The following is an 8,506-nucleotide window of genomic DNA, read 5'->3' on the forward strand; positions in this document are numbered from 1 at the left end:
CTGTAATCTCCTAACATCCTCCTCACATTTCACCCTGCCATCCAGCTTTGTGTCATCAGCAATTTTGCTAATGTTACTATTAATACCATCTTCTATATCATTAATATATATTGTAAAAAGCTGCGGTCCCAGCACTGATCCCTGCAGTACCTCACTGGTCACCGCCTATCATTCCGAAAGGGAGCCGTTTATCACTACTCTTTGTTTCCTGTCAGCCAACCAATTTTCAATCCAAGTCAGTACTTTGCCCCCAATACCATGCGCCCTAGATTTGCTCACTAACCTCCTATGTGGGACTTTATCAAAGGCTTTCTGAAAGTCCAGGTACACTACATCCACTGGATCTCCCTTGTCCATCTTCAGAGTTACATCCTCAAAAAAATCCAGAAGATTAGTCAAGCATGATTTCCCCTTCATAAATCCATGCTGACTCTGACCTATCCTGTTACTGCAATCCAGATGTGTCGTAATTTCATCCTTTATAATTGACTCCAGCATCTTTCCCACCACTGAAGTCAGACTAACTGGTCTATAATTTTCTGCTTTCTCTCTCGCTCCTTTCTTAAAAAGTGGTACAATCTTAGCCACCCTCCATTCCGCAGGAACTGATCCCGAATCTATCGAACTCTGGAAAATAATCAGCAATGCATCCACGATTTCCAGATTTACAGGAATAAATTAACCTTTGATAACTATGGTGAAAATTATCCATCAGGAAAAGAAATTCTAAAAAATTTCACTGTAATTTTTCCCCTCAAGTAGATCATAGGTGCAGCAAGGCCTCATACACTGATGCAATTGGCAAATTAGCCATTTTGAGAAACTCTACTAAATGAATAAGTTTTTGTTCTCTGGAGTTCAGGTCTTATTGAAATGTAAAGGGTTTGTAAATGTAAAGGATCATTTCTGGTTCCCCCTCAGCCAGGATTTTTGAAAGTGGAGTCTTGTCACATAAACCACATGAAATCCTCCCATACGCTCCCTGCCCACCAATTTGTCTCCTGTAAGGGCAAAACCCCAACCAAGGATAAAGACTCAAGAGGCAGGCACATGGCAGTCTTTATTCCTACTCAAGCAGTTACCAGATTGTGCAGGGAGAGGGCCAAAGACTCTGCCCCCCCAAGTTTGGCTTCAAAGTGAGAACTCAATTATTCTCTTAATTATTGGCTCAGATCAGAAGAGAGATCAATGAGGGATCTGTTTTTTAGAGTGAAATACAATTTTTTTTTACATTTTGTGTTACAAAAGTCACATACAGCGTGGTCACTGTGTCCTTTCCCTTATTCTATATATCCAATCCTGTGAAAAACCTAATCAATGTTGGACAATCCTAGGTTTCCATGATCTCATGGTGTTTAATACACACTGTGATCACTAGGCCTTGGGATCTTGCTTAGCACCCTATTAATTTGCATTCCAAAGTTAATTGGCTGTACTCCTTCGGACATGTCCTAGTCTTACTTATCTCTAAGAACTGCTTGAATTCTATTGTTCATTGTATTCATTTGCTATCTCTATCAAGTTCTGTCACCCCTCCTACATTTTCCCACTGTCCTAATTATCTGTAAAAAATACAAAAGACAGTTGATTCTCATTAACTGCTGTAAGTTTCATAATATTATTCTTGATGATAAAGTTAATTCAATCCACATTTCACAGTAGGTTAGTGAGGCATCAGGCAGAGCAATTTTAGTGGGCGGCACGGTGGCCCAGTGGTTAGCTTTGCTGCCTCACAGCGCCAGAGACCCGGGTTCAATTCCCGCCTCAGGCGACTGACTGTGTGGAGTTTGCACATTCTCCCCGTGTCTGCGTGGGTTTCCTCCGGGTGCTCCGGTTTCCTCCCACAACCCAAAGATGTGCAGGTTAGGTGGATTGGCCATGCTAAATTGCCCACAGTGTTAGGTAAGGAGTAAATGTAGGGGTATGGGTGGGTTGCGCTTTGGCGGGTCGGTGTGGACTTGTTGGGCCGAAGGGCCTGTTTCCACACTGTAAGTAATCTAATCTAATCTAAAGTCCTTAAATAGACAATCAGTGGCCACTTATTGGCCTCATTCCATCTTAACCACTATGTAAAGCAGGGAAAAATGGAACAGAGGCACATAGCCTGGCAGATTTCACTACACAGAGTGCTACCGAGTAGCAAATGGGCTGTACCTGCTTTTGAGGGGCCCCTGTTTGCATGGGAGGCACCCCCACATGATTGCACAGTCCTTGAAACTTCCCCTGCAGACCCCATCTTCCTCTCTCACTAGGGTCTTCCAAAATCTTAGGCTTACCTTTAAAGCTGGGCTCCGTCAATCTTTTCTTGGACGGTTAGGGGAATCTGTCTGCGGTTCCAGTCACCGCCACCACTTAGTCATCGAGCTACTGGGACTGTAGAGTTTCTGGCCAATTAGACTTCCCAGCAGCTCCTCAATGGAGATGTAAATTCTACTCTGAAAAAAATCCAGATTGCTCCCAGTATAATATCACAACTGGGTTTTGAATAGCACGTTCAAAACTGACTTTTCAGTCATAGAAGGAATTAGCAGCGAATACTGCACCCCATAAAATCCACCTCAATAAACACATCTTTCAGTCAGAAAGATAGAAATCTTTGATCTTCTGTGCCCAAATAGTTACTCATTGAGTAGCTTCAAACCAAAGAATTTTTGTACACAAATTAAAATCAAAGAATATGGGGATAAGGTGGATAAATAGTATGAATGTTGGAGCAGATTTGGGGGCTGAGCGACCTACGCATGTTCATTTCTTAATCTCTTAAGCATCAGATGCTAAGGTGCCATTAATGCATTTGGTGCAGGTAGACCTCATGTTTTACATCATCAAAGAAATCAGTATTGCCCACCACCCTCCAATGTGCCAGTATTAATTACTAGAGACAAAAATAGAAATTGCTGGAAAAGCTCAGAAGGTCTGGCAGCATCTGTGGAGAGAAATCAAAATTAACATTTCAGGTCAAGTGATCCTTCTTCTGAACTGATGTTAGCTAGGAAAGTGTTAGTTTATATGCATAAGATATTTGTGCAGATCAAGCAGCTCAGTGTTCTTCCTGTATTAGGTGGCACGGTGGCTCTGTGATTAGCATTGCTGCCTCACAGTGCCATGGACCCAGGTTCGATTCCCATCTCGGGTCACTGTCTGTGCGGAGGGTCAGTATGGACTTGTTGGGCCAAAGGACCTGTTTCCATACTGTAGGGAATCTAATGTAATCTAAAAGATAGGGAGGGTGGAAGGAGTGAAGAGTAAATGAGAGGTGGGCTTAGAGCCCAAAGAGAGAGAGAAACAGTTGGAGAGAGAAAGATGTTGATACTGATTTGACTAGAAGAGTGTGTAGCTGTTAATGGGGATTGTGAGTGGCTAACATTGGGTGGTGTGTGATAGCAGACTGTGTGATAACAAGACTGTTTTTTTGGGTTAGGGTAAGGACACAGGAGAGCTCAAGCCCTAAAGTTATTGAACTCACTAATGAGTCTGGAGGGCTGCAGTGTCCCCAAATGGAAAATAAGATGCTGTTCTCCAAATTTGCGCTGAGCTTAGATGCAGCACTGCAACAAGCCTGAGACAGAAATGTTGGCCAGGAACCAGGGTGGTCTCTTGAAGTGGCAGGCAACTGGAAGCTGAGGGTCTTTTTTTGCAGACAGAATGAAAGTGTTCTGTGAAGCAGTTATCCAGTCTACGCTTCGTTTCCCCAATGTAAAGGAGACCACACTGTGAGCAGTGAATGTAATAGACCAGATAGCATAAAGTCTAGATAAAATGCTGCTTCTCCTGGAAGGTGTATTTGGGTGCTTGGATACTGAGGATGGAGGAAGTAAAGGACAGGTGTAACATCTGCGGTTGCAGGGGACATTGCAGGGGAGGCTGTGGGTAGGGGAATGGAATATGTGTCTGGCAGTGACTGGAGGTGATGGAAATGGTGTCTAATGATCCTCTGGATGTGGATGCTGGTGAGATTGTAGGTGAGGACAAGGGAGACCCTATCACTGTTGCAGGAGGGAAGAGAGTGAGTAAGGGCTAAAGTGCGAGAGATGGATTGCCCCCAACTGAGGGCCTGTCAACCACATGCTGGGCGATCCTCAGTTGAAGAATAAGGTGGACAATATTGATTACTACTTCACTTTCTGTCAGCTTTTCTTTTTATGATAAGCTAAGCTTCTTTTAGATCTGCTCTTGCACTGGATTTTATGCTCCTTACCTGAGTATGCTACTAGGACAGCACTTCCTAAAGTGCAACGTCATTTTGGGCATTGAGCAAAATTTAGCATGTCATCTCCCACAATGTAGGTGACAAGTGAATCAACATCACAATCATGTACCAAATACTACTTGGAAATCTCCCATTCTCTTTCACCAACAACCAAGGGATCATTTTTGACTGTGACAGTAAATTGATGATATCAAATCACATTATCCATGGTAACAAGCCCTAAAGGGAAATAAAGTTGAGTGGAATATGCAATCATGTACTGACTATAACAAAAATGAAAATCTCTTTTAGACTGCCTTAAACAATCAATGATAGCAGTTAGCAGTGACTGCCAGTAGTTTCACAGTGGAATCAAATCATTTCATATGATTTGCTCATTTAGTCATTTTAATTAAATCCATTGTCAGTCTTGATTAGGCATACATTGTGCTCAATGGTGTTTACAATTAGTTACAATTCTGATGCTTATTAAACACTTACTTTGCATTTCAGTTCAATTGTTATGTTTTGCTAAGTGACATCATTAAATTTAATTTTATACCCATATGCTTTTAAATAAACTATTTATCATGCAACTTCCTATGCAGTTTTACTGAATAGAATGTGCAAATTTTTTTTGCAGTAAAGTATTTGAATGATTTTAACGTAAAAGAACTTTTAAGAAAAGGAGACAGCAGCTGAATTTTAACATTCCCATCATATATCTTCATTTCCTTTCTTTTCTAGAAGGACATATAATTGTTTCTTGAGGCCACAAACACTGTCCACTTGAATGGCTGCAGAAGGTTACAGAGATAAGGAGGGATGCAGGGGCAGGAGGAGGTGACAGAAATAGAGAGGCTTGTAGGGGCTAGAGATAAGGAGCGATGTAGGGGCCAGAAGAAAATACAGAGATAGGGAAGGCTTTGGGGCTGGAGAAGGTGGGAGAGATAGGGAGGTTTGTAGGGCCTGGAGAAGGTGACACAGATAGAGAGAGATGTAGGGATCGGAGGAGATAACAGAGGTCCGGAAGGATGTAACGGCGAGAGGAGATTACAGAGATATCACAGTTCTCTTGTGATAAAGATTATCATTCCATTTGCTTTCTGAATGGTAAATCATTCCAGAATTCCATTATTTTCTGAGTGATAAATGAGTGCCCTTTTTGATCATAATTGTTAAGATATTTGAAACCTTGACGAAAATAAATCCTGAGCCAAGTGTGGTGGCCAACTTGGCCAGCTCCCTTCACAATTCTGAATTTGTTTTAATCAAAAAATTAACTCAAGAATTTAACCTTATAGCCTCAGCTACAGTCGTACTAAACGTAGAGACAAAAAAACCTCCAGATGCTGGAATCCAAAGTGGACAAGCAGGAGGCTGGAAGAACACAGGAAGCCAGCATCATCAGGAGGCAGAGAAGTTGATGTTTCTGGTGTAATCCTTTTTCGGGAATGGGAGCGGGTGTAAGGGGAGTTGTAGATAAAGGGGAGGGAGCAGTGCTAATGTAGGGAGGGCAAACACACGTGGAGGCTATGACCTGGTTAGTTGATGGGAGGAACGAATCCAGTTGGTAGCTGAAGGAAGGGATCGATCAGAGCAATCGAAGGGAGGGGGAGGAGCTGGGAAGGGAGTCGGGGGATGGGAAGGGTGGTCATTTGAAATTGGAGAACTCAATGTTAAGTCATCCAGGCTTAGGCTGTCCAGGTGGAAGATGAGGTGTTGTTCCTTCAATTTGCGTTTTGTTTTGTTGTGGCAGTGGAGGAGGCCAAGGATGGTCATGTTGGTTTGGGGATAGGAAAGAGAATTAAAATGGGTGGTGACTGGGAGGTCAGGTCGGTCCCTGAGGACCCGGCTGAGATGCTTGGCGAAACATGTCCTGGGTTTACAATTAGTCTCCCCAATGTAGGGAAGACCACATCATGAACACCTGATTCTGTAAACTAGGTTGGAGGAGAGGCAGGTGAACCCCTGTCTCACCTGGAAGGACTGTTTGGGGCCCTGGTTGGAGGTGAGGGGGTTGGTGTGCTGGCAGGTTTTGCACCTTTTGCATTTGTGGGGAAGGTACCTGGGGGTTCGGAGGGTTTGGTGGGGAGGGTGGCATGAACCAAGGACTGTCGAAGGGAATGGTCCTTGTGGAAGGCAGAAAGGGATGGGGATGGGGATGGGAAGATGTTCTTGGTGGTGGGGTCTAGTTGGAGTTGGCAGAAGTGTTTAAGGATGATGCATTGGATGCAAAGTCTGCTGGAGTGGTAGGTGCGGACAAAAGGGAGCCTGTCTTTATTCTGTTCGGGGGGGGGTTTAGAGCAGTAGAGCAGGGAATGGAGGAGGTGCAGTGGAGGGATGTCTGAATGACAGAGGAGCAAAAAGTACATTGTTCAAAATAGGTGGACATCTGGGATGCTTGGGAGTGGAATGTCTCCTCATCTGAGCAGATGCAGTGGGGGGGCGGAGGAATTGGGAGAACAGGATGGAGTTCTTGCAGGAAATTGGGTGGGAGGAGGTGTCGACCAGGTAGTATTGGGAGTCTGTGGTTTAAACAAAATGTCAGACTGGAGACTGTCGCCGGAGATGGAAATTGAGAGGTCAAGAAAGGAGGGGGAGGTGTCCAAGGTGGACCAAGTGAATTTGAGGGCAGGGTGGAAGTAGTGCGCAAAGTTGATGAACTGCTCCAGTTCAGCCTGGGTGCAGGATGCTGCACTGATGCAATAATTGATATAACGGTGGAAGAGTTGAGACACAGTGCCTGTGTAAAGCTGCAGGTTTCCTACTGTTTGATAAACAAACCCAATGTTATGCTGCTGACTGCACCCTGCACTAGTATCAAGAACAACGTAAGGGAGGAGGTCGGAGTGTCCCCTTACTCAGACATCGGAAATGATTAATATAACAACATGGGAACAATCCGTCAAGCCTGTTCTTCCATTTAATATTTTCATGGCTGATTGAACCCCTCAATGGCTTTCATCCACAATAACCATAAACCTGTATACTATAGGTAATCAAAAATCTATGAAACTCTTTCTTAAAGATACTCAAAGTCAAAGTTCTCATAACCCTATGGAGTAGAGAATTCCAAATATTTACCAGCCTCTGAGCAAGAACCTATGTCCTCATCTCAGCCTGAAGAGACATCCCACTTATATTTAAATTGTGCTCCTGACTCCCTAACCAGAGGAACTTCTTACCTGCATCTATCAAGGTTCAATGAGATCACCTCTCATTCTTCAAAACTGTGAAGGACACAGACTGACTTTGATCAATCTTACTTCATTGGACAACCTGCCATCCTGGGAGCAAGTCTAGTGATTTTGTTGCACTTCCCCTACAATAGTATCCTTCCTGTGGTAAGGGATCCTAAATTGTTCACAGTGCTTCAGGTGCGGTCAAAACAATTGCTGCACAATTGAAGCAAGACTCCACTACTCCTGTACTTAAATCCTCTGGTCATAGAGTCATAGAGATGTACAGCACACAAACAGACCCTTCGGTCCAACTCATCCATGCTGACCAGATATCCCAACCCAATCTACTCCTACCTGCCATTACCTGGCCCATATCCTCCAAACCTTTCCTATTCATATACCCATCCAGATACCTTTTAAATGTTGCAATTGTTCTAACCTCCACCACTTCCTCTGGCAACTCATTCCATACACGTATCACCCTCTGCATGAAAAAGTTGCCCCTTAGGTCACTTTCATATCTTTCCCCTCTCACCCTAAACCTATGCCCTCGAGTTCTGGACTCTCCAACCCCAGGGAAAAGATTTTGCCTATTTATCCTATCCATGCCCCTCATAATTTTGTAAACCTCTATAAGGTCACCCCTCAGCCTCCGACGCTCCAGGGAAAACACCCCCAGCCTGTTCAGCCTCTCCCTAAAGCTCAAATGTTCCAACCCTGTCAACATCCTTGTAAATCTTTTCTGAACCCTTTCAAGTTTCACAACATTATTCTGATAGGAAGGAGACCAGAATAGTACGCAACATTCCAATAGTGGCCTAACAAATGTCCTGTACAGCCGCAACATGACCTCACAACTCCCGTATTCAATAGCTGAAAATGTGTTGCTGGAAAAGCGCAGCAGGTCAGGCAGCATCCAGGGAACAGGAGAATCGACGTTTCAGGCATAAGCCCTTCTTCAGGAATGAGGAAAGTTTGTCCAGCAGGCTAAGATAAAAGGTAGGGAGGAGGGACTTGGGGGAGGGGCGTCGGAAATGTGATAGGTGGAAAGAGGTCAAGGTGAGGGTGATAGGTCAGACTGGGGTGGGGGCGGAGAGGTCAGGAAGAAGATTGCAGGTTAGGAAGGCAGTGC

At 44.1% G+C, this 8,506-nt stretch overlaps 1 protein-coding gene across 7 annotated transcripts in view; it reads left to right on the forward strand.

Annotated features, from left to right (window-relative positions):
• Positions 1 to 8,506, forward strand: part of adam22 (ADAM metallopeptidase domain 22) — a 364,949-nt gene that overhangs the window by 292,723 nt on the left and 63,720 nt on the right. The window lies entirely within an intron of this gene.

Source organism: Chiloscyllium plagiosum, chromosome 5 (genome assembly GCF_004010195.1).
Source record: "Chiloscyllium plagiosum isolate BGI_BamShark_2017 chromosome 5, ASM401019v2, whole genome shotgun sequence".
NCBI lineage: Eukaryota > Metazoa > Chordata > Chondrichthyes > Orectolobiformes > Hemiscylliidae > Chiloscyllium > Chiloscyllium plagiosum.